This window comes from Macaca thibetana, chromosome 17 (genome assembly GCF_024542745.1).
Source record: "Macaca thibetana thibetana isolate TM-01 chromosome 17, ASM2454274v1, whole genome shotgun sequence".
In the NCBI taxonomy this organism is placed as follows: domain Eukaryota; kingdom Metazoa; phylum Chordata; class Mammalia; order Primates; family Cercopithecidae; genus Macaca; species Macaca thibetana.
Window position 1 is genome coordinate 61,005,851 of NC_065594.1, and position 22,175 is coordinate 61,028,025.

Sequence of the window (22,175 nt, forward strand, 5' to 3'; positions counted from 1 at the left end):
TATAATATTTCATACATTTATGGAATGAAATGCTATGTAACATTCATTACTAATGGATCACTCTCCTATTTTAGTAGGAGAGTGCTGATATCACTCTCCTAATAGTTTTGAGGATCACAAAATATTTTATACTCTTTTTATGTAGAAAGTGTGTATATATATACACATATACACTATATATATATATATTCACACATATATACACAGTCTCATATATTGAACTCCTCTATTATTAGGGAATAGACTTTTTAACTAAATTAAAAATAATATTGTTATTGACTGTATCTTAGGCTGTACTAAAATAATTCTATAAATTATAAAAATGAAAATCATATAAAAATATTGGAGCAAAATGCAATAAAATCAGAAATTAAACACAACTGGAAAAAAAGCTCCCATCAACATGGCAAAAAGAAAACATGCCTTTATATATGTTTCTGCCTAAGAGAGACACAAGTATACATAATTACAAAACATTGAAAATAGCAATAAAGATAGTCCAACATACTAGAATCTGTGTATTCAATCTAGAAAAATCCACAGAAGAAAATCCATAAACTTCACTTCCCAAATAAAGAAGAAAAACAAGAGAATTAAATTTCAGTCTAGAAAATCTATGACAAGTACAGCACAGTATATTAAAATGTATTGAAGAAATAAAGAAATACGAAGGCATAAAAATGGAGTAATAATAAAAAGTAATATATATATATAAATTGCTATCAAAAATAAATTTAAAAAGTTGGAAATTGACAAGGCAATACTTTGTGCTATTCTTTTAAAGTTGCTTCTCACCCCTTTCTTAATCCATATCAATCACTAGTACGTTCTCCATATCTCTGATTTTGTTATTTTGAAAATGTTATACAAATGAAGCCACACAACTTTTTAAGATTAACTTTTGTTCACCCAGCATAATGTTCTTGAGATCCATCCAAGTTGTTGCATGTATTAATCGTGTGCTACTACGTATCTTTGGGTATTATTTTTTTTTTTTTATTTTGGGACAGAGTCTTGCTGTGTCGCCAGGCTGAAATGCAGTGTCACAATCTCAGCTCACTGCAACCTCTGCCTCCGCCTCCTGAGTAGCTGGGATTAAAGGTATGTGCCACCACGCCCAGCTAATTTTGTATTTTTAGTAGAGATGGAGTTTCACCATTTGGTCAGATTGGTCTTGAACTCCTAACTGCAGGTGATCTGCCCACCTGGGCCTCCCAAAGTGCTGGGATTACAGGCATGAGCCACCGCGCCTGGCCTCATGAGCAGAATTTTGTGTGGAAATAAGTTTTCATTTCTCTGAGATCAGTTTGTATTTGTTCTGTTTCTTTTTCCAACTTTTTAAAAAATTTCAGTTGGAATAACTTTTAACTAATTGTCTTCAAATTCAATGATTCTTTTCTCTGCTGTGTTCAATTTGCTGATAACCCACTGAAGACAGTTTCATTTCTTACACGTATGTATGCATGTGTGTTTATTTGTGTGTGTATACGTGCATGTGTTTTCATTAATCTCATTTTTAGAGTTTCCATTTCTGTATATTATAATATTCTATATCTGGTCATGCATATTTGATACCTTTTCCACTAGATTCTTTACAATGCAAAAGTTATTTATAAGTATTTTTTTTCCTAGTAATTCCAACATTTGGGCCCTTTATGTATCTTCTTCTTTTGATATCTATTTAATGTGGATGATTTATATTCATAGTGTATATGTGTATTTCTTTATTGGATTACAGACATGTTATGTATATAAACAATAAAAATTGAGATAAATAATCTTTGTGTCCAGTAATAGACATGCCTTTTCTTTTTTAGATAGCTAAGGGTTATGTCAAAAAGACTCAGGTGTCATATTGAAGAGGCTGCCACTGTCAAACATTTTACAATTTGAGCTCCAAAAGTGATGATATATAAGACTAACTTAGATTCATCAAATATGTTTAAAGTTATAATTTCTTAGTAATAATAGTTAGCCAATTTTAGGAAAATAATAGGGAAGCAAATCATTATCCTTAAAATAAGATACAAAAGGAAAAGATTTATCCTGTCCTTCCAAAGGAGTTATATTACTATGAAACCAAATAGTAGTTGCTATGGTCTGAATACTTGTCTCCCCAAAATCTCTGTTTTGAAATCCTCACTCCCAAGTTGGATGGTTTCAGATGGTGGGGCCTTTGGGCAATGATTAAGTAATAGGTTGGGCCCCTTGTGAATAAGATTCATGCCCTTATAAGAGGTCTGAGAGACATTCCTCATCCCTTCCACCATGTAAGGACACAGAAACAAGGCACTGTCTATAAGCCAGGAACTGGGCTCTGATTAGACACTGAGTCTGCCTTGGCCGTGGACATTCCAGCTTCCAGAACTATGAGAAATAAATTTCTAGTTTGTGATTATTTGTTATAGTGGCCCAAGTGGACTCAGGCAGTAGTTGAACCGTATTTTTACCTTTAATTTGACTATTGCCATTTGCTACTCACTAGGCAGCAATTGATTTAGTCACGGAAGGTCAACCACTGTTTATACCACAAGACATGCCTCTTGATAAGACAAGACAATACCTATAGTCTTGCCAAAGGAATTGAAAACGAATCTGATGAAAACTCTGTGGCCAACTGACAACTTGCAAAAGGTGTAAATGACAGAGGAACATCCTGAAATGAGTATGCAATCAGCAAAATCCAGACTGCAAAAAAATCTAAAGGTCAAACACCACATGATTTTCAACAGATAAGTTACAAGGAAACAAAAAGGACAGAAGGGAATCTGTAGATTAAAAAAGACTGGAACATAAAATTAAAATAAAGTTGGCAAGACTAAATTGTAATTTGCAAAGCACACCTGGAGGATAAAATGTGGATAAGATGAAAGGAAAGGACTAATATACGAGTCAGGATGCCGGCTGATCTTGAGGGAAAGGGTGGTTTTGAGACTGAATCTGAGCCCATGAGGAGTCTCTATGTTTGTGACTTTGTTATATTTCTTGGATTTTGTAGTTTTTACATTATTAAAATTTATAATAATTTACTAAGCCATGTGACTGCTATTTATAGTTTTCTTGCATCTGTATTCTATTTTACATTTAAAGAGTCTTTTTAGAAAGACAGAAAAGATCATTTTAGATATTAAGCCTTAATAATTCAGAAGGGCACAATGAAACTGTACTGAGATACTAATAGAAAAAACAAGCAAACACATTTTTGTATCTTTTTTTTTTTGAGACCAAGTCTCACTCTGTCAACCTGGGTGGAGTTCAGCGGCATGATCTCGGATCACTGCAACCTCCCCATCCTGGGTTCAAGCAATTCTCCTACCTCAACCTCCTGAGTAGCTGGGATTACAGGCAGGTGCCACCATGCCTGGTTAATTTTTGTATATTTATAGAGATGGGGTTTCACCATGCTGGCCAGGCTGGTCTCGAACTACTGACTTCAGTTGATCCTCCCCCATCAGCCTCCCAAAGTGCTGCAATTACTGGCGTGAGCCATCGCTCCTGGCCCACATTTTTCTTAGAACAATAATATACTCTTTCTTGTTAATAGTTTCCAGAAAGTCATTTATTTGATGACGGGATAGATCTCATTATCTAACTATTTTGAAAAGTACATATTTTATTTTATTCATGAGTTGTGGTCATTTTAAGAGTTTGGCTTTCACCTGAACTGAATTGTGGTTTATTTTAACATTAAATGAAATAATAGATCAATTCAACAAACTACACATTTCACACTTGCTTTGAGATAAATTGACCTTCGCCGAATTAGCTTCGCTTCACAAGGTAACCTACATAAAAATGCCAATTTGCATAAAGACCTTTTAAAAGACAGCAGGAGTTCAGTACAAGCTACTGAGAGTTTTCTTGTTGCCTAACAGAAACTCGCTCCATAATAATGAAAAGTGACTTTTTCATGCACCTTCCTTTATTTTTGTGCCTGAAATCACAGATTGTACACAAAGGGAATGTGCTAAGCTGAACATAGGCAAGAAACAGCAATGGCAACAACAACAAAAGTTAGTGATGCATTACAATCTATATATCGTTACGTAGTCCCTTCCCATATATATATAGAGGGGGACTACATAACAATATATAGATTGTATATATATATAGAGAGAGAGAGAGAGGGAGAGATTTCTATTTCTTGATTATATATTATATAATATGCTATATTATATATTACATAATATGTAACATTCTCTCTATTTCTTGATGACATATTACATACATATATAATCAGCAAACTGCTATTCCCAGAAAAATTATTTAAGCAATACCTCTTTCACTTCCTTAAGAAAAAGCAATACTGGATTAGAAATATTTTTAAAAATTTAAACCTTCTATGAAAGTGACCTGTGAATGCACAGTCAGTGCTTTTGCTCTTGTTATATATGCAAGGAGGTGTGGAGAGTGGCTTTAATATATTTACGACATTGAACATAAAGGTCAATCATCTAAAAAGAAAAAGGCATCAGCAGTTAGAAACTGCATTCCAACACTACATTTGCGGCCAAAGAATTTTATAAATGAGACACAAAGAGAGCAAATAATTTTCAGATGCAATTTATTTGAAGATTAGATATCATCTGTATAACGAAAAGAAGCAAAGATCAATATAGTCACATTTTACTCGTTTTGCTGCTAAACACGTGTCGATTTATTTTTGTAAATATTGTCTTTTTGGTGTTATTACCTCTATGATCTACATTAACAAGGTTAGTAAAAAATCTTACTGTTGATGGTGACTTTACACTATATATGTGTATATATGCGTGTGTGTGTGTATATATATGTGTGTGTGTGTATATATATATATTTTTTTTTTTTTAATTTTTTTTGAGACGGAGTCTTACTCTGTTGCCAGGCTGGAGTGCAATGGCACGATCTCGGCTCACTGCAACCTCCACCTGCTGGGTTCAAGCAATTCTCCTGCATCAGCCTCCTGAGTAGCTGGGACTGCAGGCGCGTGCCACCATGCCAGGCTAATTTTTCGTATTTTTAGTAGAGAGTGAGTTTCACTATGCTGACCAGGCTGGTCTCGAACTCCTGACCTCATGATCTGCCTGCCTCGGCCTCCCAAAGTGCTGGGATTACAGGCGTAAACCACCGGATCCGGCCCTTTACACTATTTACTTGGCATAATTTTGCATTCTAAGTATGAAGAATTCATTCTAGTTGAATTTTTCTCCCACTGGGTGTTAAATTCTTAGTTTTCCCCTAGATGGCAGAGTAGTATTCTAAATGTAAAAGATGTCCTTTGTGATAAACATTTTAAACATTTATGTTGTATTTGCCAGTCTGGTTGAAAAATATTTTTCCCCTTTTCTACAGTTAAAACAGGATACATTCATGTGGTATATTTTGAAATTGGCATATATAATGAGATAAGGAGCAAGTAAGTATAATATTTTTAAAATTAAGTGATCACATACAGAAAAGTGTAGTAATGTTTGATATATTTACATTCACCAAATAACCTATAAACAGTCCAACAGGCTTTAACATACCATACCTTACCCTAAGAGTATTGCTTGGCATTCTGTTTTGCAGCTTTTATTACTTGTCACAGGGTCCCTGATGAAAGAACTCTAAGAAAAACCCCTTGTGGTAGTTTAGCGCAACTTTCGACAAGAGAAGTTCCCATCAAACTTTCAGGACAAATATGTCTAAGAGCAGTTCTCAGTCTAAAATGGAGTTTCAGCAACACTATTGTGAGCTCTTCCAAATGTCCAGTATTCCCTTTCTCCACATGTTCTTAAGCAATAGATTGAAGAAGCTTACAAAGTCTCTATTTCCTCTGCAAACACACAGGGTGGCTGCGATTCTCAGTTAAGACACTTAGAAACTGAGGAAGCCTCTCACTTTTTCCCCATTTCTAGCCTCATTGCCATAAGAATATTTGTATGGCATTTGCAGCTTCCAACCAGCCATTTTTGGTATTTCGCTGATGGCATCATATGTGAATTTGATTTTTATATGGAACATCTATATCTTCCCTGGTTTCCTATATAGAGCCCAAAATATAGAAGCACAAAGTATGACAGATAAACAAAAGATTTAGTAAATAAGACAGTGGTATTAAACTTAATAATAAGAAATAATGTCAAAGCTGTCCTAGTATGATAAATGTGTGAGATATATAAAGAATAACATCACCAAAACTTATAACAAGGGAATTATTTTTAATATTTTCCTCCTGAGTCAAATATATCATTTCAGTTTTTCAGTACCTGGGACATGCAAATAAAACAAGGGCAATAATTATTAATTGGGAGGGAGATAAGCAAGTATTTCTCACTAGAATCAAGGCAATTATTGGAAAGCAGGCGTTCCAGAGACAACTACTTAAAATGCAATGCTTTCGGTCTGGAATGTTGTACTCCCATATGTCAGAAGGAAGATATTATTCAACTCTTCTTAATTCAATGAAAATATAATTTTATGTAAATGTGAACTATTCTTCATCTTTTGTGGAAGTATAAAGGTAGCATTGCAATTCTACTTTATTCTTATCTTCATTCCAATGTTCTTATTGCTTAAGAAAGACTGGGACTTATTAAATGGAAAATGAAGCCATATTTTGCAAAAATACTATACAATGTGCTAATATATCTAGTCAAATTATAAAAATAAAATTATATGGTAAAGACATCATTTCAACAAATAAGATAACAAGGCTTTTACTTTAAATATTCAGATAGCTAAGATTTAGCATTTGATTCTGATTACATTAAGAAAAATTCTTGTATTAGTCTGTTCTCATGCTACTAATAATGACATACTGGAGACTGGGTAATTATAAAGGGAAGAGGTTTAATGAACTCACAGTTCCACATGGCTGGGAAGGATATATTTATTTTGTCTCCCTTATGTATTTAATTTTCAATTATTTATCCAAATCACATGCAATATTGTACAACCTATATTTTAGGCCTCACAATCATGGCAGATGACAAAGGAGGAGCAAAGGCACATCTTACATGGCAGCAGATAAGAGAACATGGGCAGGGGAACTGCCCTTTATAAAACCATCAGATCCCAGGAGAATTATTCACTCTCATGGGAACAGAATGGGAAACACCTGCCCCCATGATTCAATTACTTCCCGCTGGGTCCCTCCCACAACACATGAGGATTATGCGAGCAACAATTAAAGATGAGATTTGGGTAGAGATGCAGCCAAACCATATCAATTCTCTATTCTCATCTTCATTTCACATATGCGTTGGGAATAGGCCCCCAAAATCTGGCCATAAATGGGCCCAAAAACTGGCCATAAACAAAATCTCTGCAGCACTGTGACTTGTTCGTGGTGGCCATAACGCCCACACTGGAAGATTGTGGATTTGCCGGAATGAGGGCAAGGGACACCTGGCCCACCCAGGGCAGAAAACCGCATAAAGGTGTTCTTAAACCACAAACAATAGCATGAGTGATCTGTGCATTAAGGACATGCTCCTACTGCAGATAACTAGCCAGAGCCCATCTTTATTTCAGTCCATTCCTTTATTTCACATAAGGAATACTTTTAGTTAATATATTATCTGTAGAAATGATGTGTATCACTGACTTGCTGTCAATAAATATGTAAGTAAATCTCTGTTTGAGGCTCTCAGCTCTGAAGGCTGTGAGAGCCCTGATTTCCCACTCCGCACCTTTATATTTCTGTGTGTGTCTTTAATTCCTCTAGCACTGCTGAGTTAGGGTCTTCCCAGCCAAGCTTGTCTCTGCACATATGTAAGCATGAAAGTGATATATTTATTTTGTTTCCATTATGTATTTAATTTTCAATTGTTTATCCAAATCACATGCAATATTTTATAACCTATATTTTAGGCTATGATTTTTAAAATGTATAAGTATGTATTAACTATATAAGAACTTTTATATATGCTGTTACTTTAATGCCCAAGAATCTTGAAATAAATATATATTTATTTTAGTTTACAAAATATGAAAATTTTAACTCAGAAAAATTAAATAACCTGATCAAGACAATAAATAAATAACTGGAATTTGCCTCCTGTAGCTTCAGCCTGATGTTTTAGTTTGTTTTCTATTATTCATTATATTTAATTAATCTAATATTCTGATATTCAGTATATCTCCTTCAGGCTCCAATATTTGTATTCATCAAACTTGCTGGATCTGATTAAATTAGTAGAGTTTCCAAATTAAGAATGCCAAGTAATTTTATTATGTTTGCTCTGTTTCTTAGGACTGCTTTCTCTCTAATCACTTGTCTTATTAGTTGGTCATTGACTGTGAAAAAAGAAAGCCTTCCAGTTTTATGAGATAGAACTTAAATGGTCCTTTGGAGATTGTGAACTTCACATCCTTAGAGAAAATGTCATGAAAATTGAAGTCCTCATGGTTTGTGAGTAGCATGACCTTTGCATTAGCTTTTCTAACTGTTTAAATTGTTCCTAATCTGTGTTCTAACTCTACTTATGATGACATTTATGGCTGCCCTCTGAAATCTTCACATTTCACTTAACTTTATCATATTAGAAATGCAGGTAAACTCTTATGCCTTATATACATTTACTTGCTAGATACATTCTCCGGATGGGCCTAAAAGAAAAGCCAGTACTCTTCCTGACCTGTGATTTTTGTAATGTCTACATTGCCAATGATTTTCATTCAGCTTTCAATCAATAAATTGTCTCAAAAGTTATTTTAATTATGATTCATTTAAACAAAGAAAGTTTTTACTCTTTTTAAATTGCTTAAGCATCAGCTAAATTGATTTTTATTTTTTTAAATTCAGTTTTCATACTGGTGAAGCAAAGGAACTAAATTATTTCATTCTTAAAAACTTTTCCAGCTTTAAAATTCAATGTACTCTAAGATTCAATTATTTTTACTTACTTATAATTAAGCTACACAAGCATTCATAAAATTCCCTTTGAGGATCTATTTATCTATCTATCTTTCTATCTCTCTATCTTTATCTATCTATCTATCTATATCTATCTATGTATCTATCTATGTATCATCTATCATCTTTCTTTGGTGAAAGTTTAAATGCTATTTAATTCATATACTAACACACACATTGATATTCACAGTTACATTTAATTTTATTACTTTCTTAGTGTACCAATAACTTCAATATTCTTACTGTATTTATAAAGTATGATTTATCTACACTTAGGGGCAATATAATTCTTTATTTCTAGTCTTTGTTAAAAATTGATTTTAGAACCTCAAAATATAGACTAATTGTTACCCTTGAAAATGCTTTTTTTTACTTTAATCCTTACAAGAAGATAAAACTTTCAGAAGCATGCATGGTTATTCTTTGCTCTCTTTTTATACAGAGAGCTGCAATTGATTTTCATTTTCTCTCTTATGTGAAAAGCAACATTTTGAGTTGAGTTGCTTTTACCTTGAGAATACCATCTCATGTTTTCAGATCCCTAGGCAATGGTCATGGCGTATTTCCAAAAAGTGAATCTCTAAGTTGTCAGAAAACATTTCCTGTGGCCTGGTTGCCATCCCATCTGGATGCCAAAATTTCTTCCACTGTGAATTGTGGTCTTTGATCCAGAAATTGAAAGAATAGAGTGAAGAACAATGTGGCTTCTCATCACCTGCAAATAGCATATCCGTTACTCAAACATGGGTTATGAATTTGTATTTTATTATTGCTGTTATACATAAGAGATAAAAAGAAAGAGATATGTGAGAAGAGAAAAAATGAAATGAAGCACAAATATTCATTACCTAGGTGGTCACTTTTATGATGATGACAGAATTGGTAACTTAAATTTGAATCATTTGGAGCCTGTTTATATAGTGACTTTGTATGATGAAATATTACAGAATCATTTAAAAGTCATGTTTATTAATACTCATATTGACATAGAAAATTTTATATGTTGTTAAATAGAATACTAATATAAAATGCTAAGACATGCATGCAACATTGTCATAATCCACAGAGACAGACACACGCACACAAACACACACTGCGTGTATGAAAACCGTGAATATTTTTAAAATTTGACTAATGTGAAAAAAAGACACAAGTATTGTTGCAATAGTGCGAGGTCAACACAAAACAGGAGTTACAGCAAGAAAGCATATACTCCTCTAAAAACATCTTTAGAAAACTATAACCAAACTCTGAGAAATGTCCAGCGTTAAAATACCCTATTTTTATGATTCTGAGAAATAAATATGGAAAAACTACATACAGAATATTACTGCCACTAACTGATCCGAGCTGAAAATATGTGATCCGAGCTGAAAATACACCACTTTGTCTTTTCTTTCAACCAGTGCCACATATTGTTTCTGGCAGAAAATAGTAAGTGCTGCTCTTTATTGGAAGCCTTTCACTGAAAATGCACCTCATGCCTAATTCAATTCAACTAGTCAATTTTTATTGAATAGACTCTGTGTTTAGCATTGTGGTTAGGCACATTCACAGAAGAGAAAACAGCCCTGAAGTATGTTTCGGGGCTAAAATATATAATAGAGAGATTTAGTTCTGCGGGACACAGAGAAGGTCAGGACTATTGTCACCTGTAATGGTTGGAAAATAGTTTTGAGGCCCATGGCAGTGTTTGTCATATTTACCATTGCATGTCAAGTGCCTGGGACAATGCTTCGAACCTAAGGGTGCTACTCCAAAGCACCTGCTCTTAAAAATAGCACAGTAATGTCCCTAAACACATCAAGGTTAATAAGCCATAATAAAAATAATGAATACATATTATAAAGCATTCATTTCTGAGGACTTCTCATAAAATTTAAAGCATTCTAGATCTTCATAAAATCGAATTCCCCCATGAAATAGTCAATCAACCTAAATAATTTTGAATCTGAAATCTATTTAACTTATTGAGAGAAATGAGAAAAATCTAGAGCATGCTTACCGCAAACCCCTTGCCTAGGATGTATTCAGGAAGTACCTAAGAAATACTTCTTAAATGAATGTTTACTCAATACTTCTTAAATGAATACTTCTTAAGTGAAATACTTCTTTTTTTTTTTTTTTTTTTTTTTTTTTTGTGAGATGTAGTCTCACTCTGTCACCCACGCTGGAGTGCAGTGGCGCGATCTTGGCTCACTGCAAACTTTGCCTCCTGGGTTCAAGCGAGTCTCCTGCCTCAGAATCCTGAATAGCTGGGACTACAGGTGCCCGCCACAATGCCTGGCTAGTATTTGTATTTTTAGTAGAGACAGCATTTCACCATATTGGCCAGGCTGGTCTCAAACTCCTGACTTCATGATCCGCCCACCTTGGCCACCCAAAGTGCTGTGATTACAGGCGGAGCCACCGTGCCCAGTCTGAAATATTTCTTAAAGGAATACTTCTTAAATGAAATACTTCTTAAATGAATGTTTACTTCCTAAGCACTCCAGCCTTGGCGTTATCATTGGACACTTGAATCAAAAGCTGAAGTTTTTATGTTTACAAGTTTTCATTGGGTTGTATAAAAAGTTTACTTAAAAACTCAAATCTTGGGCCTGCCAGCCCATCCTGCACACTGCAGATTTTTGACTCACTAGCCTCCGTAATTTCATGAGACAAGTCCTTATAATAAATCTTCATACACACACATACAGACACATACATACATACACATTCTATTGGTTCTGTTTCTCTAGATAAATGTGATCAGTATATCTTCCTTTTTCGGATTTCAAATTTCCATAACATATTTTAGTGAGCATTGTCAGAGTTTTCACAATGAGGTTAGATTAAAGATGAACAAGCCTGTATCTATCCTGTCCAAGATACTAGGACTGATTTGTGGTGAAAGAAAATTATTATAAGCTCTACAGTTTTTAATGTAGAAATTACAAATTCTGGACTTTTTGATTTGATCCAGACTAAGATAATTGCAGTGAAGATAGAGACCTCATCTTCTAGTTAGAGGTTGTTAGTGAATGAATATTAGTAAGATAAAAGAAGCTGTGCAAAGATGCAGCAAGAGAAGTAATTTGTTTTTGCATCTATAAAATGAACCTGATATTGCATAATTCATAGGAATATTGAGAGCATTTAGATAAGCAATAGAGATACACATAAAAAAAACTTCACATGAACATTCAAATGGAGGATATGATTTTTATTTTAAATTCAGATTATTTAAGACTATTCATTTTCTATTATCTGACTTTATTTATTCTAGGATACAGACATATAGTAGTGAACAAAACAAAATCTTCACACTAATATACGTATATTTAAAACAATCTTTTTAAAAAATTACTGTTTCAGATACATTTCTAATAATTGAATTTAAACACAATGATTCACAATAAACAGTGCAGTTACTAAAATGCATTAAAGGAATGGTATTAACAATTGACTTTAAATATCTATAAATAATTAAATATTCTATTTTAGTGTAGATATATTCTGTATTCCAGTAATAGGAAAACAACATCTAGCCTCCATCTTTAAAATATGGATTGAATAAAATAGTATTTTCGGAACGCCCAGTTAAATTGGGGTTCCAATACCAGATTAGCTAGCAACCCTGCCCTAATGAAAATATGGAAGTGGAACATTTGTGTTTAGTGGACTTCCTTGGGATACATTTTTAACCTGGTGGATGGGTTAATGCCTATTTGTTGGACCTGTGATCACGAGGTTCCCTCACAAGGGAAACTTGTTTATACTGGGAGGTATACTGGGACTTGTCTTATGAAATTATGGAGGTTAGTCAGTATACTGGTCCGGGACTCTTACCCAGACTCATGTGCTGTTTATGCCTGCCTGACCATTACTCTGTCTCTGGCAGCCTGCCTTTGTGTTCTCCTCAGCATCCTTGGGAAGCCCATAGTTCTTCAGATAGAAGGCACACATTCAATACACCACCACAATAGAAAACAAGCTCAAAGACTTTGTGCTTACACATCCTGAGTAAAGAGAGTACGATCAGTAAGGAGGGCATTCGTTCATCTGTCTGGGTCAGGAAGAGCCTTCAGGAGCATACGGAGAGAGAGAGAGAAATAGCAGCATTGAATATATATGGGAATAGGGAGGGTGTGGGTCACTTTGTGCAAATGTCTGAATGATTCCTTTAAAGGAGCTGGCAGGAAAGCAGGAGCCCAGTGGACTAGACAGAAGAGATGCCTCTAAGTTCTTATCTCTGGCTAGCAGGCTTGGGCCATTTGAGCGTGGTGTAGAACTGGAAACTTTGTCGATGGTGACCAAGCCCTGCCTCTCATAGGAGAAAGTTAAACTTGTACTCAAAATGGATGCTGAGGCAGGAAAATTGTAAGAATTAACAACAATTGGTTACACGTCTTTATTAACTTCTATTTTCCTTCAAAAGTTAGGCCTGGGTATCTGTAGAATTAAACTTCAAGATTATGTTTATAGGGGTGTTAGTTTTGACCCATAGTTTCACTAATGGTGTGCTGGTAAATGTTCAACAACTGTTCTCCGAAGCCGATTTGAAGCTGTTTGCAGCTTTCTGTGGTATAAATATACAAACTATGACCAATTTCAAGCAACAAATGTATCATTGCTGAATGTGGCGTTGGGAAGAGAAGCATAAAATTTGCTTCTGTGAGGCTGTATGAACTGGCTTCAGGATACCACCCGCTTTTTCTATGTAGAGGCCATCTGAAATATAAACAGATATATAAGTACACAAATTTATATTAAAGTAAGCTGGATTTATTATTCATATTAGGTTGCTGCAAGAATAATCGCGTTTTTTGCGATTATTTTTAATAGTATGTATTTTGTTCAATGTAAATTCCTCTCGGGAATTAATTGCCTGCTTCTTGTTTTAGTAAATTCTCAAACCCTCTATGTTCCACATGTAAAAAATTTCTTTGTTGCAAACTATAGGTTTCAACACAGATACAAGAATCTAAGGGGCATAAGTAAAAAACAATGAGTGAGAGATGGTACCAAAGACAATACATTTATGTTTGTAGAAGAGATTCTAAAAAGCAGAGCCTGAAACAACAGATGAGAAAAGATCTGAGAGTATCTTTAGAAAAAAGTGTTTAAAAACCTGTCATTTTCTTTAATGTTTTAATATAAAACCTTGCTGTGAATAAAAGCATAAATACATTCCTCCAGATTAGTAAATTTTCCTAAGAGGTATCATCAATCACATTGTGCTCTTTTCAAGAAATAATTAGATTATCTTATGTAAAGTGAGTAGAAAAGTCATTTTTTTTCTGCCTGCAGTCAGTATATGCCAATTCTCACATATTATACATGATTATATTGAACTCAAGAGGTTTTAAGACAACAGAGAATAATTAAGATTTGGAATTTGGAAAGAGAAGGAAAAAATCTCAAGTTGCCAGTTGTATTGGAAGTTCACTTTATAACTCCAACTTGATTTAATTTTGAATATCCTTGTGCCTTGGAATTGAATTCAGAGGCAAGAAAGTTAGCAATTTACATAATGGAATCTCTCTGGATAAAATCCTTGAGGACATGCTATATTCTAATTGTCACTTCTCTGTTGAAATTTCTTTTTACTATGCCTCAGATGACAGTTATAAATGCAAGAACAATTAAATTGTTTTAAGGAAGAGGCACAGAGGCTGACATTTGATTTAGAATCACTGAGAATTAAGAAAACTCACCTGGTGATAATATGTCCCCTAGTAAATTGACCAGCAGTAGATCCCCAATATAATCTGGTGATTAAATTTTATTGACACCTCGGGGGATACATTTGTAGGCATCTAGACATTATCATTGTTAGCTCACAGGTGTTTACAACTATTATTTTTAATAAAAATAATATAAAGAAACATGGCATTACTCATAAAACTCCTGTGATTCTCTATTCCCATTTCTTTCCATTTTGCATTGTCATAGAATGTCTGAGAATTTTATGCTTTAAAAGGACTGAACTAGAATTATGCTATTATTAATTTTAACAATCAAGTTTAAAGTGAATATTTTGTGAAACCCAAAGCTGTTTCAAGAGTGGGTAGGAAGAAATTTTAATGTCTGAAGCCATACATAAATTAGGCCATACCCAACTCAGACTCTTGCACTCTATATAGATAGCCTTGACCTTTGAACTTCTATCTCTACAATAAGAGCTTTTCTATTTACTTTGAATTAGGTTTGGCTCAACAAAGCATTATTGGGCACAATTTTTTGTGCTAAGATGCATGGCACATAAACCAACCTATTTGACAGAGAATAACAGCACTACAGTAATACATTTTCTTACACTTAATAATATAAAACTTCTGCAGGGTAAACAGGTAATTCAGAAGGCAGGTTGATTAAATTTGTGTGTTTGTGTGTGTGCACAAGTGTATCTGTGCACACATGTTAAGATTCAATTGAAAGGGTAATGCCAGACAAGCCTTTGGATGGAGAAATAATTGTACTGACACACTTATTTGGTGAAGAGGTGTGGAGGATAGTATATACATTACTACATTAAGTACCTCATGGAATCTTTTTCCTTCTTTATGATATGGCTTATTCTTCTTCTGCAAAAAGTTTATTTAAATTTATTTATTAGGGTTTTGGAGAGGCAAAATAATTCCATCTGCACATTTTTATGAAAAGCCTCACTACCTTGGTATTTCTTTACCCTTGAAGATTGTCTTAGGACCAAATCCAAAAACATATGCATAAATAAAATCCGGTGACCCTCTGTGCCCAAAATAAAATAAGCAACAATATTTTTTTCAGATATATCTTTGTAGTCATTTTTTCAAGAAACAGGAATTTAAGGGAGCAAGATATGTATACAAATGATGGTCACACTTATTGGGTAGACATTTTATAGAAAGAGGAAACTACATTTTTCTCCATAAAATTAAACTTCAATTAAGTAGTCATACTAGAATGCTTTCATTTAGTGACAAATAGTCTTATAAAAATAATAATGAGTACATTTGTCAAGAGCTTACCATGTGCCAGGTGTTGTTCCATTGTTACTCACATAAATTCACTTATTGAAGCTTGATGGCAACCATTTATATAGGTCTTATTATTATTCCCCATTTTTAAAGAGGAAATCAAAACATAGAAAAACATAGAAAGGTGAACTGATTTGCCCCAGGCCCTACAGGTGATACATAGCAGAGTCCAGATCTCAGACTCACAGATTAACCACTCTGCTATCGAATGTTTCAGGACCATATACCCAAATGTCCTTGCGTCTTCTGCTGCAATCCCAAGAGTGGAAAATCGACTCTAGGAACATGATTAATAGCATCTTTTTAATTACATTTAAAAAGTTAAAATGTTGGCTGACCTTTAAATTATAATAGATACAACATTTTTAGGCAAATACAATTAAAGTACATGCAACACAAAAATGTCTGTATTTTTTTTTTTTTAACACTTGTATAATCAGCCTTTGCCTGCCATATGGAAAGTGTGTGATTCTTTTTTGCTGAATAAATGAGATGGATGTCATGTTAATCCCACATTGATTCATTTATTTACCGGTTATTTTTTAACATGCTTGTTGTTCATTGAGTCTCAGCACAGGTTAGGTATTATGCTATGCACTGAGAATGTGGAGACTAATATATGAACCAAGCCTCAAGGAGCTCAAAATCAAGTGCAAGTAGACACAGATGTCACCTAAATGTGATAAATACTAAAGTTATTGAATACGTGTTTACTGACGCTTCTCAGAGAAATATGAGTCTCCTGTGTGAACATGTTGGGATGTGAGCCTAGTTTTTCAATGTTAGAAGTGTTTCAAATAAGTGAATAAAATCATATAGGAGAAGAGGTATATTCCTAGTCAATGATGACATTACGTTAAGACCAAGACTACATGATAGTGAATGAACTTTACAAAGAACTCTGAATAGTTGAGCAATCAACAGAGTCCTAAAGACTGTACCAGAAGCCATGGAAGAGTTAAAGCAATTTCTATAGTAAATAATTTAAGTGCAACATTTTGGATTGGTATTGACCATCTAGAAATTTGTGCAGTATTGCATTTCCTTTGGTTTGAAATTAAAGTATTATTTCCCAAACCAGTAAATATTAAATTATTGAAATAATTAAAGTAAAATTGAGCAACCTGACATGCTCAGGAGAAATTTGAATCAAGGAAGTAACTCCATGATATTTCAAAATATGGCATAAAGTAAAGATGATATCTTTGTGTATAAGGGAAAATAGACTAAAATTTTCAATTTGTTCTCTGACAAGAAAATAATAATAAAACACTGGATAACAAATGAGGCCATTTTTCTTCAAGAAATAGTGTTTTTTTCCCCCTCAGATTATCTTGTGTAAAACTGACTCCTAATATGTATTAATGATGCCTCATAAATAAAATATACCAGGAGAGAAATGAAAGCAGAGCTTCTTGTAGAAGCTCATCTCATCTTCTATCCTAGCTAGTGAGCTTTTTCCCCTCCGCATTCATCTCCTGTGATTCTAAACAGAATAATAAAATGCTGTTCTCTAATTAGGGAAGGTTTTTTAAATATGTTTTGAATTACTGTGAATGTGAGGTGTTATATTTACTGTACCTGTAGTATACAAGGCTAAAATTCCCTCTAGCATTCTTGTTTATGTCTCCCCTGTTGTCTTTGGGTTTTTAGCAATTCCTTTTTTTTTTTTTTTTTTTTCAGACGGAGTTTGCTCTTGTTGCCCAGGCTGGAGTGCAGTGGCGTGATCTCCACTCACCACAACCCCTCCGCCTCCCGGGTTCAAGATATTTTCCTGCCTCAGCCTCCCGTATAGCTGGGATTACAGGTGCGTGCTGCCACATCCGGCTAATTTTGTATTTTTAGTAGAGATGGGGTTTCTCCATGTTGGTCAGGCTGGTCTCGAACTCCTGACCTCAGGTGATCTGCCCGCTTTGGCCTCCCAAAGTGCTGGAATTACAGACGTGAACCGCTGCGCCCAGCCGAGACTCTTTCTTAAATAAGGTATGAGAGGCTTGCAGTTCTTTGAACTGTAATATAGTTGTTCATTACCTTCTCTTATCCGTCTTTTGATGTCAGCACTTGTCTGCAGTTATAGCCCTTACTTCTGATATTACTAATTTGTAAGCTTTTTATTTCATTTCTCATGAACGGTGCTAGATATTTCCAATTTTATTGAACTTTTCAAAAATCCAGATTTTTGTTTCACTGATTTTATGTATTACTTTTCTGTTTTTTATTTCATTTATGTCTGTTCTTTCTTTTATTGTTTCCTTCCTTCTGCTTGCTCATGGCTTATTTTGCTCTTCTTTTTCTAGGTTTGTGAGATAGGAGTTTAGATTATTTATTGGAGATATTTTCTATTTTCTAATGTAAGCGTTTAATACTATTAATTTTCCTCTCAGCACTGCTTAAATTGTGTTTCATCAGTTTGGATATATTGTATTTTTAGTTTATTTTACTTAATTTGATGCATATAATTTTTTAAAAGCATATTGTTTATTTTCAAGTGTTTAGAGATTTTTGTTTCTTTTTTTTTTTTTTTCAATTGCTGGTTTGATTTTATGGTGGTTAGAACATGCTCTGTAGGACTATAATTTTTAAATTTGTTGAAGTGTGTTTTATGGCCAAGAATATGACCTGTTTTAGTATATGTTTCATTAGTGCTTTAAAAGATTATATATTTTGTTATTATAACATGTGTTCTGAGTGTTCTGTAAATGTCAATTAGATACTGTTGACGGATGGTGTTATTGATTTCCTCTACATTCTTGCTAATTTTTATCTGGTTCTTCTATCTTGAATCCTCCATTACCACTGCCTTGTGATTTAGGGAAAAAAATTACCTAATTTCTGAAACTCACTTTTTTTCACATGTAAATGGGTCATAGAATATTAACTTTTCAGGATACTTAAGAAAAGCAGATAAATATAATATATGTGGCATATACAGAGACTTGAAATAATTATAGACTGTATTATTTTCATCTCTAGGATTTGATAAAGCAATAACTATCTTGAAATGGATTTACTCTCTGATATATTCTCCCAATCTTATTTCTGTAGATAGGCCATCACACTCAATTTCTCCCAAAAGTTGGTTAAAATACTACTAGTAATTACATATTACTGTTTGGAACAATCTTTTTGGAAGTTCTTTACATTGGCTTTGTAATGATTTTTTGGATGTCACACAAAAAACTCAGACTGCAAAAGCAAAACTAAATTAATAGGACTACATAAAACTAAAAAGCTTCTCCACAGCAAAGGAAATCGTCCACAAAATGAAAAGCATCCTATGGATTTAGAAAAAATATTTGTAAATCATATATACAATAAGAGGCTAATACCACAAATTTATAAAGAACTCTTAAAACTCAATAGCAGGAAAACAAATAACCTAGTTAAAAAATGGGCTAAGGATATGAACTGACATTTCTGCAAAGAAGACATAAAAATGGCCAGCAGGTTTATGGAAGGCATTTAACCTCATGCATCATAAGGCACATGTAAATTAAAACCAATATAAGCTATTACCTCACACCATTAGGATGGCTATTATCAAAAAGACAAGAAAAGACAAATGTTGGCAAGGTTGTGGAGAAAAGGGAACCCTCATATGCTGTTGTTGGGAAGGTAGACTGGTACAGCCCTTATGAAAAAGACCATGGAGATTCCTAAAGAGGTTTAAAATAGAATTGCCATATGACGCAGCAATCCTTCTTATGCTTATATATGCAAGGGAAATGAAATCACTATGGTAAAGATATCTGTACTTTCATGTTCATTGCAGCATTAATCATGATAGCCAAGATATGGAAACAACTTAAATGATCACAGATGGACCAACGGATAAAGAAAATGTGCTATATATAATCAATAAATATTATTCAGCCTTAAAAATGAAGGAGATACTGCCATTTGCCACACTGTGGATAATCTGGAGGACATTATAGGTGAAATAAGTCAGAAACTCAAAGGTAATGCATTATCTCACATATATGTGGAATCTGGGAAACAAAGAATTTCAAATATACAGAGATAGACAATAAAACAGTGGTTATCAGTAGTGGAGGTTGGGAGGAAGGGCATGAAAATGAGGAGATGGAGGTCAAAATAGTAGATATGTAGCATAGATAAGTCTAGAGATCTAATGTGCAACATTGTAACTATGGTTAATACAACTGTATTATGTTAGAGATTATTGTTAAGTAACTAGATTTTGCTGCTCTTGTCACAAAAAAAGTAACTATAAGATGACAGCTGTGTTAATTTCTTCACAATAATAACCATTTTACTATCTCTATGTATCCCATAACATTATGCTATAAAGCCCAAATATACACAATAAAATTTATGTTTTAAAAAATATGTTAAATCAAATAAAGGCAAAAAAAAGAAAAGAAGATAAGATTTAAGAAAATGAGAGATGTAAGTTTTAAACCCTGAGTGACTTTAATGTATCTGGCTTTGGGGAAAGCAAATATTTTCTTTGAGCCTTATTTTCCTCACCTTTCAAGTGCAGAAATTAATACTTGCTCTCAAGGTAGGTATAAATATCAAGAAAGAATGTGTTATGATATATATCATTTTTTTTATCATTGGTAGTTAATTCTCTACATAGTTTTTGCAACATTTTTACTACCAGTGAATTTCTTCTGTACCACATTATTGATCTACATTTTGCTGAGAAAAGGATAGTTCTCTTTCTTGCTGCTGAAATGACTGGTCCAATTATTGCTTTACTACTTTCTAGTTGTGAATCTCGAAAATTTGAGACAGGTCTCAGTTAACTGAGAAAGTTGACTTTGCCAAGGTTGAGGACACGTGCCCATGACATAGCCTCAGGAGTTCTGACAACATGTGCCCAGGGTGGTCAGAGCACAGTTTGGTTTTATACATTCTAGGGAGACATAAGACAGGAATCAACATATGCAAGATGAACATCAGCTTGACCTAGAAAGACTGGCAACTTGAAGCAAAGGTGGGAAAACTTGAAATGGGGAGGCGACTTCCAGGTCACAGGTAGATAAGAGACAAACGGTTGCATTCTTTGGAGTTTCTGATTAGCCTCCAAAGGAGGCACTCAGATATGTATTTATGTCAGCGGGCAGAGGGGTGACTTTGAATAGAATGGGAGGCAGGTTGGCCCTAAGCAGTTCCCACCTTGACTTTTCTCTTTAGCTTCATGATTTGGGGGCCCCAAGATTTATTTTCCTTTCACATAGTTTATAATTTTGACATGTTTCTCATACTTCATTTGACCATGTTTCTTCTAACAAATATATTCTATTTTTATTTCATTATTTGGCCTATATTTCACGTCTAAATGATAATTTTTTCAAAACTGACCAAGTGGCTATAACCAATAAATTAGTGATTCTGTCCTCCTATTTTAAGCTATTCTTGAGCACATTCCCCTTCACCTTCAGGTACAGGCTGTGATACACGTGGCGATCAATCTTCTTAGACTCACAGTGTCTTCTGAGCAACCGGAGCAGAATTCTCATTCTCCTCATCCACGTGACCTTCTTTGGCATTCGGGCATTGGCTGTACCCTTCCGCTTACCTATGCCCATGTGCCTGCCCTTCAGGCGGGCCAAGGTGTTTTTCTGGCATCACGCCCAGGAATGGACCGTCACAGGCTTGCAGTTGATCAGCCCATCTTTGATCAGCTTCTGGATCTGCTGACGGGAGTTGGCACTGGCTATTTCATTGGTCTCACTGGTGTCTAACCAGACCTTCTTCTTCCCACAGTGGAGGACACTAGAGGCGAGCCTCTTCTGAAGCCTGAGCATACTCACGGCTGTGGCCACATATTCTCATGGAACACATCCACAAGCTGAAGGCAGACAAGGCCCTCAAGAAGCTCCTGGCTGACCAGGCTGAGGCCCGCAGGTCTAAGACCAAGGAAGCAGGCAAACGTCATGAAGAATGCCTCCAGGCCGAGAAGGAGGAGATCATCAAGACTTTGTCCAAGGAGGAAGAGACCAATAAATAAAAGCTCCCCCTTTGTCTGTACATACTGGCCTCCGTGATTACATAGATCAGCCATTAAAATAAAACAAGCCTTAAAATAGAAGCTGAAATTGGATCCCTTCCTTACTCCTTATACAAAAATTAATTCAGGATGGATTAGAGACTTAAATCTTAGACCTAAAACCATAAAAACCCTAGTAGAAAACCTAGGCAATACCATTCAGGACATAGGCATGGGCAAGGACTTCATGTCTAAATCACCAAAAGCAATGGCAACAAAAGCCAAAACTGACAAATGGGATCTAATTAAACTAAAGAGCTTCTGCGCTGCA

At 34.5% G+C, this 22,175-nt stretch overlaps 1 long non-coding RNA gene and 1 pseudogene across 2 annotated transcripts in view; one reads left to right on the top strand and one right to left on the bottom strand.

The window, feature by feature from the left end:
* Positions 1–19,994, top strand: part of LOC126940622 (uncharacterized) — a 54,420-nt gene extending 34,426 nt beyond the window's left edge. The window contains exons 3-5 of the long non-coding RNA XR_007720839.1: positions 8,219–8,377; positions 17,569–17,868; positions 19,658–19,994. This is a non-coding gene — a long non-coding RNA (uncharacterized LOC126940622). The remainder of the gene's footprint in view (positions 1–8,218; positions 8,378–17,568; positions 17,869–19,657) is intronic.
* A 1,260-nt stretch (positions 19,995–21,254) lies between these two features.
* LOC126940272 (60S ribosomal protein L19-like) lies at positions 21,255–21,935 on the bottom strand (annotated as a pseudogene). The gene has a single exon (XR_007720690.1). The product of XR_007720690.1 is annotated as a 60S ribosomal protein L19-like (transcript).
* Positions 21,936–22,175: the final 240 nt, after the last annotated feature.